Below are 18,353 nucleotides of genomic sequence, written 5' to 3' on the forward strand. Positions count from 1 at the left end.
GTCAAGCGGAGAGGGCAAATGCTGAAGTGCTGCGCGGGCTCAAGACCAGAACTTTCGACAGGCTGCACAAGTGCGGAAGTAACTGGATCGAGGAGCTGCCGGTGGCTCTTTGGTCGATCAGAACGACGCCAAATCGAGCCACTGGACAGACACCCTTTGCTCTAGTCTATGGAGCAGAGGCAGTTACCCCCTAGTCTACAGACTGTAAAGAATGCAGCAACATCCATACTTCCCTAGCTCCAAAAATCATGAAAGAAAATTCCCACTGTAGTAAATTTATCAGATCTTAATATGCAAAAGGTTTCAACATTTTATCACATTCTGAATTTTCTAGGGAATTATTGCAACAGCGGTAAACCTTCTGTTTTCAAACAGTAACATGTATACTTGTAACATAGGCATAGTAAAGGCTATCAATGCCACTTTTATTGAAATAAAAGATGCAAAACATTGTTCTAAATAACATCAAGCAAATACTAACAAAATAAATTGATGCTCCAAGCAAAACACATATCATGTGGTGAATAAAAATATAGCTCCAAGTAAAGTTACCGATGAACGAAGACGAAAGAGGGGATGCCTTCCGGGGCATCCCCAAGCTTAGGATCTTGGATATCCTTGAATATTACCTTGGGTTGCCTTGGGAATCCCCAAGCTTATGCTCTTGCCACTCCTTATTCCATAGTCCATCGAATCCTTACCCAAAACTTGAAAACTTCACAACACAAAACTTAAAGTAGAAAACTCGAAGCTCCGTTAGTATAAGAAAGCAAATCACCATCATAAGGTACTGTAATGAACTAATTATAAATTCATATTGGTGTAATATATACTGTATTCCAACTTCTCCATGGTTCATACCCTCCGATACTACTCATAGATTCATCAAAATAAGCAAACAACACATGAAAAACAGAATCTGTCAAAAACAGAACAGTCTGTAGTAACCTGGATCAAACGTATACTTATGGAACTCATAAAATTCTCAAATAAATTGGTGGAGCTGAGGAATTTATCTATTAATCATCTGCAAAAAGAATTAACTAAATATCACTCCCCAAATAAAAATGGCAGCAATTTTCGTGAGCGCTAAAGTTTCTGTTTTTTACAGCATGATCAACAAGACTTTTCCCAAGTCTTCCCAAAGGTTCTACTTGGCACAAACACTAATTAAAAGCATAAAACAACATATAAACAGAGGCTAGATGAATTATTTATTACTAAACAGGAGTAAAAAGCAAGGAATAAAAATAAAATTGGGTTGCCTCCTGTCGGTGCACTAGAGTAGGGGTACCCTAATACCCCGAACTTGTGCACGGGCAGTCGCAGCGTCCCACGGCAAGGCTTGCCGAGTGGCCGCCAAGACCCTCCGCGGCTACTTTGAAGACCATTCAAGAACAAAGTACTCAAACTAAGATCCCGGCAAGAGGAGCTTGCCGGGGAGGCCAACCAAGGCCCCGGCAAGAGAAGCTGGCCGGGAAGAAGACAAGACCCCGGCAAGAGGAGCTTGCCGGGAAGGCCACTCAAGGCATACCAAGAAAAGCTTGCCGCGATGCGCCGCGCGTCCCGGCAAGGCCCGGTGAGCGACAAGCTCCCGAACACGACAAGACGGCGACTGCGGCAAGGAGCTTGCCGCGGGAAACCCCCACTTCGTGCCCGCGCTCCAGCTCACCTGCCAACGTGTCGCTCTAGGACTCTCCCAAGCACACGTGGCAGGAGGCCGTGCAGCTAGGGGTGCGCGGTGGCAAGCAGGCGCTGACAAGATAACCATCGTGGCAAGCAGGCGCTGACAAGATAACCATCGTGGCAAGCAGGCGCTGACAAGATAACCATCGTGGCAAACGGTGGCGTCCCTAGCGGTCCCTTTCGGTACTGTTTAGGCGACACAGACGGGCAATTAATGCCCTTGTCCCCTGCCGCCAGGGTTAGGTATGATAACACTGTACAGGTAGCTGTACCAACCACCACTCTTCCATTTCTGCCCTTTACCTCCGTTGCCACCTGTCGGTAACCCCTTGAGCATATAAAAGGAGGCCCGTATGCAACGAGGGGGGGGGGTTAGCCAGTTCGAACCCTCACGCTCGGTCCTGCCAGCCGCCGGTGTGTACTGTAGCACTCCGCGCTCCCGAGCTAGAAATCAATACCAAACCACAAAGCAGGAGTAGGGTTTTACGCATCCGTGCGGCCCGAACCTGGGTAAATCGCTCGCGTGCCCCGCCTCGATCTGCTCTTTGCGCGACCTCCGCCCCCGCCGAACCGAAAGGGACCCCGTCCGCCGGTCCCATAGGTGCCCGTGTATCAGCAACCCCGACATCTCCTCCCAACAAGCGCTATCGTTTAACGCCCCTAGCTAGGCATGATGATTTCAATGATGCTCACATGAAGGATAAGACTTGTAACATAAAGAGAGCATCTTGAAGAATATGACTAGCACATTTAAGTCTAAACCACTTCCTATGCATTGGGATTTTGTGAGCAAACAACTTGTGGGAACAAGAATCAACTTGCATAGGAAGGTAAAACAAGCATAACTTCAAAACTTTAAGCACATAGAGAGGAAACTTGATATTATTGGAATTCCTACAAGCATATATTCCTCCCTCATAATAATTTTCAGTAGCATCATCAATGAATTCAACAATATAACCAGCACCTAAAGCATTCTTTTCATGATCTACAAGCATAGAAATTTACTACTCTCCACATAAGCAAAATTCTTCTCATTCGGAATAGTGGGAGTATCATAAGAGACTTGAATACTATAAATTGTTTCCACATTAAAAGAGTAATGTTCAGAGAAAGGGTACTCATAATCATGAAAAGTTTTATAAATATAATCACTACTTTTTATAGCATAAGTATCATCACAATAATCATCATAAGTAGGAGGCATGCTATCATCATTATAAACTTGCATATCAAAACTTGGGAGACTAAAAATATTATCTTCATTAATCATAGCTTCCCCAAGATTGGGAAAAACATTAATTGCAGCAAATATATTCTCAAATATGTCATCCTCATCAAACATAGCTTCCCCAAGCTTGGGCCTTTTCATATCATAAGCATAATCACTCTCATCATTAATAGTATAGATAGCACCGATAGTATAGCAATTATTATCTTCTTCCAAGTAAGTACCAAAAAGATTTTCAAGATCATAAGAAGTATCATTATCTTCCCAATCATAATCATCACAACAAGCAATAGGCATAACGAGATCATCATCAAGTGTATCATCTTCATTTTCATGAGGCACAACAATAATAGGAGCAACTTTATTTGGGAGAGATACCTTTTTACCTCTCTTCCTTTTTCTTTTCTTCTTCTTAACCACATCATGTGTGGGTTCAATCCTCTTTTTGGAGCTCCTTATTAATGAGATTGGTTGAATAGGAGGCTCCTCCTCGTTACGTGATTCATCATAAGAAATAATAGGAGGATACTGGGAAGTCTCTTCCCTTTCAGTAGTATTCTCTTCATCTTCTATTTGTTTTCTTTTCTTTATGTAATTGGCAATGTAAGGATTTTCAATGCAATTCACCGCACAATACATATAAATCTTCTCTAGATCAAAACCAAGAAGTTTTTCGAGATTAAATTTTGGAATACCCTCAGTTATACGTTTCATTTCTTCATAACCCAAGAGCAAACTAAGTTCATTATGATGTGCAAGGGAAATCAAGTCATCACAATTTTTGGACACGATACGGTCATGGAACAATTTGCATTTGATATTTAAATGACCATGTTCATTGCAAAGTTCGCAAGTATGGGTAAGATATCTTAATTTTTCAGCACATTCATCTAGCTCTTCTTGCAAAAATTTGGTTTCTAAGTACTTATGCCTCTTGCAATATCTATCTTCCCTATTTGGTTTGTACTTGCAAACCCAGTCTACTCCACAAAAATTGACATGTTTATAGGAGGCATTTCATCATAACTAGTGCAATCATCATTAGCATAATGGATATTCAAAGAATTTGTACTAACAACATTGCAATCATGCTCATCATTCAAATATTTAGTGCCAAACATTTTATAGATTTCTTCTTCTAGCACTTGAGCACAATTTTCCTTTCCATCATACTTACGAAAGATATTAAAAAGGTGAAGCATATGAGACAAACTCAATTCCATTTTTAATAGTTTTCTTTTATAAACTAAACTAGTGATAAAACAAGAAACTAAAAGACTCAATTGCAAGATCTAAAGATATACCTTCAAGCACTCACCTCCCCGGCAACGGCGCTAGAAAAGAGCTTGATGTCTACTACACAACCTTCTTCTTGTAGACGTTGTTGGGCCTCCAAGTGCATAGGTTTGTAGGACAGTAGCAAATTTCCCTCAAGTGGATGACCTAAGGTTTATCAATCCGTAGGAGGCGTAGGATGAAGATGGTATCTCTCAAGCAACCCTGCAACCAAATAACAAAGAGTCTCTTGTGTCCCCAACACACCCAATACAATGGTAAATTGTATAGGTGCACTAGTTCGGCGAAGAGATGGTGATACAAGTGGTATATGGATAGTAGATAAAGGTATTTGTAATCTGAAATTAGAAAAACAGCAAGGTAACAAATGATAAAAGTGAGCGTAAACGGTATTGCAATGCTAGGCCTAGGGTTCATACTTTCGCTAGTGTAAATTCCCTCAACAATGATAACATAATTGGATCACATAACTATCCCTCAACATGCAACAAAGAGTCACTCCAAAGTCACTAATAGCGGAGAATGAATGAAGAGATTATGGTAGGGTACGAAACCACCTCAAAGTTATTCTTTCCAATCAATCTGGTGGGCTATTCCTATAAGTGTCACAAACAGCCCTAGAGTTCGTACTAGAATAACACCTTAAGACACAAATCAATCAAAACCCTAATGTCACCTAGATACTCCAATGTCACCTCAAGTATCCGTGGGTATGATTATACGATATGCATCACACAATCTCAGATTCATCTATTCAACCAACACAAAGGACCTCAAAGAGTGCCCCAAAATTCTACCGGAGAATCACGACGAAAACGTGTGCCAACCCCTATGCATAGGTTCATGGGCGGAACCCGCAAGTTGATCACCAAAACATACATCAAGTGAATCACGTGATATCCCATTTTCACCATAGATATCCACGGCAAGACATACATCAAGTGTTCTCAAATCTTTAAAGACTCAATCCAAAAAGATTACTTCAAAGGGGAAACTCGATTCATTACAAGAGAGAAGAGGGGGAGGAGAAACATAAGATCCAACTATAATAGCAAAGCTCGCGATACATCAAGATCGTGCCAAATCAAGAACACGAGAGAGAGAGAGATCAAACACATAGCTACTGGTACATACCCTCAGCCCCGAGGGAGAACTACTCCCTCCTCAACATGGAGAGCACCAGGATGATGAAGATGGCCATCAGAGAAGGATTGCCCCCTCCGGCAGGGTGCCGGAACGGGTCTAGATTGGCTTTCGGTGGCTACGGAGGCTTCTGGCGGCGGAACTCCCGATCTATTGTGTGTTCTGGAAGTTTTAGGGTATATGGAGTTATATAGGCAGAAGAAGCACGTCAGGGGAGCCATGGGGGCCCCATGTGGCAGGGGGGCGCGCCCTAGGGGGGTGGGCACGCCCCCACCCTCGTGGGCAGCTCCCGTATCTTCTGACGTGGGGTCCAAGTCCATCAGGTGTGTTTCCTTCCAAAAATAACTTCTCCAGTTGATTTCATTCCGTTTCGACTCCGTCTGATATTCCTTTTCTTCAAAATACTGAAATAGGCATAAAACAACAAATCTGGGCTGGGCCTCCGGTTAATAGGTTAGTCCCAAAAATAATATAAAAGTGGATAATAAAACCCAATATTGCCCAAAACAGTAGATAATATAGGATGGAGCAATCCAAAATTATAGATACGTTGGAGACGTATCACTTGCTCGGAAATCCATTTCCGAAACTGTTTTGGGGGATTACTCCTTGGTATGTGACTCCTCCAATGGTCCAATTAGTTTTTGTTCCAGTGTTTTATATTTCACAAATTTTTGCTGCTATGTTGACCATGTTTTTTATCTTGCATGTTGAATTTATATGGTTCAAAGTAGTTTTGACGCATGATATAGCCTCTAGACACTTGTGGGAGTAGTTGTTACAATTTGGTAGTTTTGTTCACGTTTATTTCGAGTCACTAAAAATTTCAAAGATTTTCAAAAAAAGAAAATGCACAAGTGGAGGTTGAGAGGTTCTTCGAGCCGGGGTCCTAAGGAAGCCCTGAAGCCCAAGTAAAATCCTCCACGCGCGGCTGAGGTGCGGCTGTGTGAATGGCCGTATGACACGTTCTTGAGGGATGCAAGAATTTTCGAGGATTTCTATCATTTGGCGATCAATGCTGACATTATCCCTTCCTCGAAGATAAGTGTGTCCAGTACCTCCTCCTCAGAAATACTTTCGTGCAAAACTTTCATTTTCACTCTAGGAGCGATATATCCACTATTTCATTCCATTTATATGATATTCCTAGAGAGATGTCACTTGAGGAATTTTGTGAAGTTTACATGATTCCTTATGAGGGCAGCCCTATAGAGCCACATCCTAGAGACGTCTCAGATTTCAAATTTGAGGTAACTGTGGGGGAGCGAAGAGGAGTTTCTGAAGTTAGGGTTGCTAGTTTACATTTCCCGGTTTTGCGTTACTACTCACTATTTGCCGGGAGGTGTTTGACTGGATGGTGGTAGAGTGGATCACTCATCTCATCTGATCTTGCTATTTTGCGCCATGCTCTTTATCATTGTAGAACTTTTAGTTTGGGTGCTATGATTGCTCGACAGTTACACACTAACCATTCGAAGGGCGTTATCTATGGTGGTATTTATGCTTCCCGCCTCGCTAAACATTTTGAGATTCCTATTAGGCATGACGAGGCAGAAGAGAAGCTTTTACCCATTAAATATCTTGATTATGCTAGTATGGTTGAGCACAATTATATTGATAGTGGCCTGAGGTGATTTTGGTATAATTTGGTGTTCGGTTAGGACACCGGTGAGATTATTACCATGGCTGCATTGTCTTTGTTTGACGTTTCTTCAGGCAGGTACACAATTATGCCGGAGGACATTTATGCTTATTGGGTCTTGACACCACCCCAAGCAGCTGAGCCAGAGCTAGAGCCAGAACCTGAACCTGAGCCCGTCGAGGAGCCCATCTATCGGTTGGAGCCGCAGGAGCCCGCTTACCAGTGGGAGCCTCAAGAGCCTCAGTATTATCGTGGAGGAGGATATTTTGACCCATGGCCATAGAACAACTTAGGCCTAAAGCCTAAACTTGGGGGAGTACGTATTTCTCATCGACATTACATTCATGTACCACACATTCATTCCAGTCGTCAGTGTTCATCCTCTTTCATTTTACCATGTTAGTTTTATTTTCCGCTTTCTTCTTGTGTGTTTGAAAAAAAACTTTGAAAATCCAAAAATATTTCTCGCTTCTTTTCGGGTTTTCTTTCTTGTTTAGTTAGTTTGTAGTATTGAAAGAAAAACCGAAAAAGATTTCTCACTCCTCTTTTGTTTGTTGGGAGCTTTCCCATGTAAATAGTTTTTCTCGTTTTTTCCTTTGTTAATCTATTTTCTTTAGAAAAACTAAAAACCCTAAAAATATTTCAGTGTATTTCTCTGAAATTCTTTTCTTTTCTTTGAGTTGTCATAAGGAGAAGACGACGATGAAAATGTTGAGTGGCTCTCATATGCATTATTGTTTATCTAACAAAGAGACCATATTACCTTGTCTTCTCCTTTAAATAAAATGTTTGCAGATTCCAGCTTAGTCCATGTCACACTTGCACTATTATTATCATTTTCACATGATTCTGCCGTGCAAGTGAAAGGCTGTAATGGTGATGATTTGATGAAGTGATTGCGGTAAAGGAAAGCTGGTGTGAGCTCTTCTTGTTTTTGTTTTTGTGAATATGTTTAGCTCGGTCGATCTTGATTCAACATATTATGATTAAACAAATTTGTGATGACAATTAGAGATTATAGTTACTCATGCCATGCTTAAATAGCTAGGAGTGGATAATGATTTGTCTTGAGTGTCAACATGAATTAAAATGGTTATGATGTAGTATGTTAGTATGGTATCCTCACTGAACAATTCAAGTGGCTTGACTTGGCACATGTTCACACATGTAGTTGATTCAAAACTAACATAGACTCCACGATACTTATGTTCATGGTGTTTATATCCTAATCATGCTTGTATTCAATGTTAATTATTCTCAATGCATGTTTATGACCATTTTTGCTCTCTAGCTGGTCGCTTCTCAATCTATTTGCTAGCATTCGCATGTACTAAGCGGGAATGTTGCTTGTGCATCCAAATCCTTAAACCCAAAGTTGTTCGAGATGAGTCCACTATGTCTACCTATATGCGGTATTACCCTGTCGTTCTAAGTAAATTTGCACGTGCCACCTCTAATCATTCAAATAATCATCTGTTTTGTGTGCCCATATTTCTCATGGAGTGATAGGGGCGGTCGGTATCTTCCATGCTAAGCGTGTTATTCTCACGATGGGTGTCTATTGCTACTTCTTGAGCTTGCATTGGTTTTCCCTTGAAGAGGAAAGGGTGATGCAGCAAAGTAGAGATAAGTATTTCCCTCAGTTAAGAACCAAGGTATCAATCCAGTAGGAGAAACACGCAAGTCCCCAATATATGCACCTACACAAACAATCAAACACTTGCACCCAACGCGAAAAGGGGTTGTCAATCCCTTCATGGTCACTTGCAAAGGTGAGATCTGATAGAGATAGATATAAAAGATTACTAAAACGTAAAAGTAAATAAATTTCAGCAAGGTATTTTTGGTATATAGATCTGAAAATATATGAAAGAAAATAGACCTAGGGGCCATAGGTTTCACTAGAGGCTTCTCTCTGGAAGGCAAATAATATGGTGGGCGAACAAATTACTGTCGAGCAATTGATAGAAAAGCACAAAGTTATGACGATATCCAAGGCAATGATTATGCATATAGGCATCATGTTCGTGTCAACTAGACCGACTCATGCCTGCATACTACTATTACTCCACACATCGACCGCTATCCAGCATGCATCTAGAGTATTAAGTTCATAAATGTCAGAGTAACGCCTTAAGTAAAATGACATGATGTAGAGGGATAAACTCAAGCAATATGATAAAAACCCCATCTTTTAACCCTTGATGGCAACAATACAATACGTGTCTCGCTACCCCTACTATGTCACGGGTGAAATCATGCAAGATTGAACCCAAAACTAAGCACCTCCCATTGCAATAAAGACCAATTTAGGTGGCCAAACCAAACCGATAATTTGAAGAGAAACACAAAGATATCAAATCATGCATATAAGAATTCAAAGAAGATTCAAATAATATTCATAGATAACCTGATCATAAAGCCACAATTCATCGGATGTCGACAAACACACCGCAAAAGAAGATTACATCGGATAGATCTCCAAGAACATCGAGGAGAACATGGCATTGAGAATCAAAGAGAGAGAAGAAGCCATCTAGCTACTAGCTATGGACCCGTAGGTCTGTGGTAAACTATTCACGCTTCATCGGAAGGGCAATAGAGTTGATGTAGATGCCCTCCGTGATCGAATCCCCCTCCGTCAGGGTGCCGGAAAAGGTCCCTAGATGGGATCTGATAGGTATAAAACGTTACGGCGATGAAAAAGTATTTTGGTGGATGCATCTGTTGATAATAGAATATTTGAGGATTTATAGAACTTAGAGGGAGGTTGGTGGACTCCTGAGGGGCCCACAAGCTAGGGGGCTCCCCCCTAGGGGACTAGCAAACAATTTCATAAGTTCATCCATCTTTCCACTCAAAACATTAATCTCTTCAATCGCATGCACTTTTTTTACTAGTAGAAGATCTTTCCGTATGCCATTGAGAATAATTAACCATAATATTATCTAGGAGTTTAGTAGCTTATCCTAAAGTAATTTCCATAAAAGTACCTCCCGCGGCCGAATCTAAAAGATTTCTAGAAGCAAAATTCAATCTGGCATAAAAATTGTATGATCATCCATAAATTTAAACCATGAGTAGGGCAATTTCATATCATCAATTTCATCCTTTACCAAGATTGTGCAACATGTTCATGATCAAGTTGCTTAAAATTCATAATATCATTCCTAAGGAAGATGATCTTAGCAGGAGGAAAATACTTGGAAATAAAAGCATCTTTACACTTATTCCATGAATCAATACTATTTTTAGGCAAAGATGAAAACCAAGTTTTAGCACGATCTCGTAATGAGAACGGAAATAGCTTCAATTTAACAATATCATTATCCACATCGTTCTTCTTTTGCATATCACACAATTCAACTAAATTATTCAGATGGGATGCGGCATCTTCACTAGGAAGGCCGGAAAATTGATCTTTCATAACAAGATTCAACAAAGCGCCATTAATTTCAAAAGATTCCGCACTAGTGGCGGGAGAAATCGGAGTAATAATAAAATAAATATTATTAGTATTGGAAAAATCACACAACTTGGTATTTTCTTGAGACATTGTGACAAAGCAAGCAACCTACACACGAGCAAACAAAAGGCAAACAAAAAAGACAAACGAAAGAAGGGCGAATAAAAAGGCAAATATTTTTGTATTTTTCTGAAAACGTTTTAGAAGTGGGGGAGAGGAAAACGAGAGGCAACTGGCAAATAATGTAATGCAAGAGATGAGAGTTTATGATGGGTACTTTGTGGGCTTCATGTAGATATCCCCGGCAACGACGCTAGAAATTCTTCCTGGTACTTCTTGAGCTTGCGTTGGTTTTTCCCTTCAAGAGGAAAGGGTGATGCAGCAGTGTAGAGATAAGTATTTCCCTCAGTTAAGAACCAAGGTATCGATCCAGTAGGAGAAACACGCAAGTCCCCAATATATGCACCTACACAAACAATCAAACATTTGCACCCAACGCGAAAAGGGGTTGTCAATCCCTTCACGGTCACTTGCAAAGGTGAGATAAGATGGAGATAGATATAAAAATTACTAAAACATAAAAGTAAATAAATTTCAGCAAGGTATTTTTGGTTTTTTTGGTATATAGATATGAAAATATATGAAAGAAAATAGACCTGGGGACCATAGGTTTCACTAGAGGCTTCTATAAGTGCATCTAGTGCCCCTTAGTGATTTTGGTGTACTGAAGACTTATAGGTTAAGGGACTAATGAGTTTGTGAGTGTACACAGGTCTATAAGTCTATGAGGAGTTTGATATTTACGATGAAAGTCGACCCCTAAAAATGAATGTCTTCAGCAGAAGACTTTGGTTTTCTTGAAGACTTTGAAAGTGAAGAAATTGGTGTGACCGTGAAGACTTGATATTCATGTGAGGAATATGAAGCATGAAGACTTTTGTTTTCGTAGTTTTGTTTTCTCCTTCTTGAGTCATAGGAAACACCGTACTGTTAAAGGGGGTCGAGGTAAAACTAAGGAAAAGTTTCCAAGTGATGCTCATCTCAAAATCCTACACCTACAAATCCTTCCGAGTGAAGCCATTGGAAATCTCATACAGTTCAGTAAACTTCTTCAGTGACAGAGACGAAGATCTTCTGTTCTCTAAGGAATTTGTTCTGACTGAGGACTTAGGAATTCATCAGTGTGGATTGCCTACAAGTGAGAAACATGATAGCCCTAAGGAATTTGATAGCCAAATTTCCGCCCGTTGCTGTGCTACGCGCCAGCTGTCTCAAAATATCTACCCACCTAACGGTCATAGCATTGAAGGGCATTTATGTCTTACCATGTCGGGCTGCTCCCTAGGCTATAAATAGCCACCCCCTACAACCACTAGCTGGTTGGCTGCTCTGGGAGAAACTGACACTTGCCATTGAGTGATTGCGCGAGGTCTGTGTGACCTTATCTCAAGGAGAATACAGTGAGGATTGTGTGTCCTCGGGTTTAGTTACCTAGCCGATCCAACTAGAAGTATGACTGTGACAACAGTTGGAACTGGTCTACCAAATCACCGTCACCAAGCTACTGGTTCTATTTCCTCAACCCTTTCATTTCCTCATTTCTGTGTAGATGTACTTGATCGTTACTATTTGAAGACTTTGACTGAAGACTTTCTCAATTTCCTCAATCCTAATTCTTCAGTCACTTTGTCTTCAGCCTGCTTATCCTGTGTTTACGCTACTTGTACTCTATGCTTTTTTTCCTTTCATCATGATGACGGTGCTACTACTCTGTTATGCTTGCATCTGAGTACTTATTCCGCTACTAAGTAGTTTGTTGCTTAGGAATTTCCTCACCCTGAAATTCCTTAGTGATGAATTTGAAAAAATTGCCTATTCACCCCCCTCTAGTCGATATAACACACTTTCAATTGGTTTCAGAGCAAGGTACTCCCTTGTTCTGTGTGATTTTGGTTTAACCGCTTGGAGTTTTAGTTATGTCTACTGTAGGTATGATTAAGGTCTCTGCTGGGTGTCCTACCTTCGATGGGACGGACTACCCCTACTGGAAGAATAAGATGTGAATGCATCTTGAGGCAATTGACAATGATCTCTGGTATGTTGTGGAAAATGGTGTTCACTCCGTCACTCTTACCATTAACGCTACTGATGTGAAGAGATTCAAGCAACTCGACTCTCAAGCGAAGAACATCTTATGTGTCCATCCGAGCAAAGGGCAATATGGCAGAGTGAGTGCTTTGGAGACAACAAATCTTATCTGGGATAGGTTGTCCAAGGTCAACGAAGGACTCTCAACACAACATGACTCTCGAGTTGACGTTCTTCGCAATCTCTTCAACTGCTTCAAAAGACTCGACAATGAAAATGTTCAGCAAACCTTTGATCGCCTCACTGACATCTCAAAGGAGCTTCAAGCACTTGGTGCCACTGACATCACCGATCATGAGGTGGTGAAGAAATTGCTGAGATCGCTTGATTCCTCATTTGACACTCTGGCACTGATGATACAAGAACATGGAGACTACAAGTCACTTGATCCCACTGATATCCTCGAGAGGCTAAACATTCATGAGTTCCAACTTGCTGAGAAGAGAGATCTTTATGGACCGAGCTATGGCAGATCACGTGCACTGAAGGCCAAGGCAGTCTCTGAATCTGAAGGTGAGGATTCTGGTAGCAGTATTGGTGATCCTGAGGAACTGAGTCAGGAGCTAGCAATGCTCGTGAGCAAATTCCAGAAGTTCTCAAGGCGTGGTCGCTTTGGTAAATCCTCAATAAGTTATGACATGAGATCAAATTCCTCATCTCGTGACTACAAGAAAAGAACTTGCCACAAATGCAAGAAACCTGGTCACTACATTACTAATTGTCCTCAGTGGGAGAAGGAATCAAAGAAGAAGAAGTACAAGGATTATAGTTCTGATGACTCAAAGAAGAAGAAGAAATCTTCAAAGTCTTCATCATCAAAATCTTCGAAGTCTTCATCTCACAAGAAGAGCAGCTCTAAAAAGGCCCGGGCATTCATTGGCAAGGAAATGGACTCTGAAGCCGAATATGAGGAAAATGAGGAAGAAGAGGCATCTGAGGAGTCAGACTCTGGTGTGGCGAGCCTAGCCCTCACTACTGCTTTCGTCAGCAAATCCATCTTCAACTCTGAGGAAAATGACTTCCCCAACACTGCTGACGACGGGGATGATGACTATGCACCCACCTATTGCTTCATGGCAAAAGGTGCCAAGGTACTCAAATACCCCTCCTCTGAATCAAGTGAGGATGAATCTAATGAAAACCTCAAGCACAGCTATTCTAAACTTGCTAAGATTGCTGTGAAACAACAAAAGGCTTTTGAAAAGGTTCAAAATATGCTAGACAAAAGCGATGACCTGTTGGGTGAAGAAATGGATCGAACTCAAACTCTGACTGATAATCTTCAGAGACTTCAGTCTAAGTTTGACAACCTTCAGAGTCATCATAACACTCTCTTATCTGATCATGAGAAACTTTCTTATGAATTTCTTCAAAGAAAGCAAGATCTTGAGCAGCTAAGGGTGAGTTATGAAGATCTTCAGAAGGAATGTGATTCATTGCTTGCTCAACAGATCAGTTCCGCTCAGGTTGAATTCATTCCACCATGTTTGAAATGCATTGAACGAGAATCTGCTAATTCTTCACCTGAAAGTTCAAATGCTTCTATTGCTGCAAATTCTTCAACTGTCTCTGCTATCACAAATTCCTCATTTGAGGATGCTACTAGTATCACTGACAATGCAAGGTTGAAGGAATTGTATGTGACAGGCATGTAAAAAAGCCTCAAAGGGCATCAAGCTCTTTGTGATTTGCTTAAAAAGCAGATTCTCAACAGGAACCCTAGGAAAGAGGGTATTGCCTTTGAGAGGAAACTCAATGCTGATGAGACCTATTGGAAACCTGAGCAGTATACCAAAACCTCATGGGTTGCTACAAAGGGACCTCCCGTATATCCATCCACTTTATCTGGCTTTACCTTTGAATCTTCATATTCTTCTGATGAGTCATTTGACTCCAACTATAAACTGTTCAAAAATCAAAATGGTGAAGTATTTGCTAGATATGTTGGCACTAAATGCAGGAACAGTCCCCCTATGAAGAAAATCTGGGTTCCCAAAAGGTGTGTTGAAAGTCTTCAAGTGAATGTCATCATGACACCACCTGTGAAAAATAGGAACCCCAGATCAAATTCTTCATATGGATCCAAGTCCTCATATGGACCAATGTAACACCCTCGATGCGACTATATCTCCCACGTGTCAAGGCACGACTTAGAGGCATAATCGCATTGAAGGCATATGTCGCAAGTTAGGCAATCTTCACAACATCCCATGTAATATAGATAATAAAAGGGGAGATAACATAGTTGGCTTACACTCGCCACGTCAATCCAGTACATAAATAACATTACATCAACCAAACACTCATGGCCCGACTACGACGCCAAAATAAAAGATAACCCAACATGCGACACGGTCCCGATCACCCCCAACTGGGCAGCACTACTGATCATCAGGAAAGGAAACATAGTAACATTGAGAGTCCTCATCGAACTCCCACTTGAGCTCGAGCGCATCACCTGGAGCGGAATCATCAGGCCCTGCATCTGGGGTAATAGTAATCTATGAGCCACAAGGACTCAGCAATCTCGCACCCTCGCGATCAAGACTATTTAAGCTTATAGGTAAGGCAAGGTAAATATGTGGAGCTGCAGCAAGCGACTAGCAAATATGGTGGCTATCCTGTTTGCAAAAGAGAGCGAGAAGAGAAGGCAAAGCGCGAGCGAGAAACTAGAGGACAACCTGCGCAAACATTACTCCAACACCGTGTTCACTTCCCGGACTCCGCCGAGAAGAGACCATCACGATAACTCACACTGTTGATTCATTTTAATTAAGTTAAGGTTCAAGTTATCTACAACCGGACATTAACAAATTCCCATCTGCCCATAGCCGCGGGCACGACTTTCGAAAGTTCAAAACCCTGCAGGGGAGTCCCAACTTAGCCCATGACAAGCTCTCACGGTCAATGAAGGAATAGACCTCCTCCCGAGACGTTCCGATCAGACTCGGTACCTTGGTTCTTCAAGACACTTCGACAGGTTAAAACAAGACCAGCAACACCGCCCGAATGTGCCGACAAATCCTGATAGGAGCTGCACATATCTCGTTCTCAGGGCACACCGGATGAGCAAGACGTCGGGTAGGCCAGCCCAGAGTTGCCCCTGGTGGCCCCGGACATCGCTCGGTTGGACCAATACTCAAAGGAGCACTGGCCTGGGGGGGGGGGGCTAAAATAAGATGACCCTCGGGCTCCGGAAACCCAAGGGAAAAAGAGGCTAGGTGGTAAAAGGTAAAACCAAGGTTGGGCATTGCTGGAAAAGCTTTAATCAAGGCGAACTATCAAGGGGTTCCCATTATAACCCAACCGCGTAAGGAACGCAAAATCCGGGAACATAACACCGATATGACGGAAACTAGGGTGGCAAGAGTGGAACAAAACACTAGGCGAGAGGCCGAGCCTTCCACTCTTTACCAAGTATATAGATGCATTAAGATAACAAGATAATATAATGATATCCCAACAAGTAAATAAATGTTCCAACAAGGAACGGTATCCAATCTTCACCTGCAACTAGCAACGCTATAAGAGGGGCTGAGCAAAGCGGTAACATAGCCAATCAACGGTTTGCTAGGACATGGTGGGTTAGAGGTTTGACATGGCAATTTGGGAGGCTTGAAAGCAAGTGGTAGGCATCGTAGCATTGGCATAGCAAAAGAGCAGGCATCTAGCAAAGCAAAGATAGTACTGATTTCGAGGGTATGATCATCTTGCCTGCAAAGTTGTCAGAGTTGACTGGATCCTCGAAAGCAAACTCAACGGGCTCCTCGTTAGCGAACTCGTCTCCTGGCTCTACCCAAACAAGACAAACAAGCAATAAGGACACAATCAACCACGTGCAAGGATCAAACAATATGATGCAAGGATGGTATGCCATGCGGGATGCGATGCGGGATGCATATGCAAGATTTGACAAAGGATGCATGAACCTGGCCTCAACTTGGAAAACCAAGTATGCCACTGGAAAGATGAGATGAAATCTCTTGAAAACGATATAAAGAACGCCAGAATCGGAGTTACGGTTTGGAAATGGCAAGCAATTCAAATATGACACCGGTCTGCGATTTACAGCAAGTAGCCATCTAAATGCAAAGAGATGAACAAGCTACAACACTCAAACATGGCATAAAAATACATGGAAGGGATGCATTCATGATGCTTAACAAAAGTCCCTTAGTGACCTTGAGCCAAAAGGGATCAGAAAATACATTTGCAAGCCTGTGAACATGGCAAAAACATAATCAGTTCTCAGACTTAGTGAAAACCGGAGCATGCTGAAAACAGATATCAAGTAGGCATGTTTACGGGCTCGATGCACTCACTACAGAGCAAGTCATGACAATCTAAGCATACACCCATCAAGAATACACAAAATGCAAGCTAGACATGGCAAGAACAATAGCATAGCATGCACGGATCAACTACAACATCCTCGGCAAAATCGCTAACAAGTAGACAATCTGCCCAGATTCACAAAGTAGCAAAAGCAGAGCTCGATTGACTCAAGCTAGGTTGCTCCATAATTGCAAACAAAGACATGGATGGATAGAGCACTACAAGATTAACAAAACATCCTTATTGATCATCCTCAAAAGAGGCACAGACTAGGAAACTACATGAACATATGGCCATATGAGATAAACAGCTCAAGGACTTAGTGGAAATGCTAAGTCCCTGAAATCAGCACTAACAAGTGCACCACTTTGCAAGCTTGTACTGGTCACCACACACATCACAAAATTACATGGGTTGCACCTCTGGAAAGATGGCAAAACCCTTAACAAAACATATGTAGAGCTCATGGGCATATCATGCACACAATAATCATGGCAAAAATGACAAATATCTAAATGGAGCAGAAGATTTGACAAATATCTCAAGTAGCACTATTCTAACAGCATTTCGGGAATCAATATGAACTCAAATGAAAATGATGCAATGGAATGAAATGATGTACTCTCTAAGACGAACATTTTGATATGCTATATGCCCAAAACGGAGCTACGGATGCGGAGTTATAGCACGATGAAATATGCAAAATGATTAGGGTTTCGGGCAAAAGTCAACCCGAGATATTTTCCCAGATCTGAATCCGGATCGGCGCGGACTTCGAGGACGACCGGAACAGTGCTCGTCGGAGGAGGGAGATGGCCGGAGGAGGGAGAGCTCGCCGGAGGACTTGCCGGCCGGGGAGAGGACGGCGTGGCGGCGGCGGAGGGCGGCGTCGGCGGGGGCGGCGGCCACCGGAGCTGCCGGGGCGGCGCGGTCGAGGCGTCGTCGGGCGGTGATCGCGAGGAGGCGCGGCGGCCGGCGACGAGCTTGGGCGGTGGCGCGGAGGGTGGCGTCGGCGAGGAAGGAGCCGGTGCGGGGAGGCGGCGGCCGGGCCCGGGAGGGCCTCCCGCGGGCCGGGCGGGCTGCGGCGGCTGAGGCGGTGGCCGGGCCACATGGCGGCCTGTGGTTCGCCGCGGGCGGCGGCGGACGTGTCCGGCCGCGCGGAGAGGGTGGATCTAGGGTTTCGGGCGAGGGGATCCGCGAATTTTGAGGAGGGGTTCTATATATATGCATAGGAGGAGCTAGGAGAGTCCAAATGAGGTGCGGTTTTCGGCCACGCGATCGTGATCGAACGCTCTAGATGATGGAGAGGGTTTAGGTGGGTTTTGGACCAACTTGGAGGGGTGTTGGTCTGCAACACACACGAGGCCTTTTCGGTCCCTCGATTAACCGTTGGAGTATCAAACGAA

General features: G+C 42.6%; 1 pseudogene; it reads left to right on the plus strand.

The window, feature by feature from the left end:
- LOC147974650 (S-locus-specific glycoprotein S13-like) overlaps nt 1-18,039 on the plus strand; it is a 35,459-nt pseudogene extending 17,420 nt beyond the window's left edge.
- Nucleotides 18,040-18,353: the final 314 nt, after the last annotated feature.

This window comes from Triticum urartu, chromosome 4A, assembly GCF_056163025.1.
Source record: "Triticum urartu cultivar PI428250 chromosome 4A, HENAU_Tu73, whole genome shotgun sequence".
In the NCBI taxonomy this organism is placed as follows: domain Eukaryota; kingdom Viridiplantae; phylum Streptophyta; class Magnoliopsida; order Poales; family Poaceae; genus Triticum; species Triticum urartu.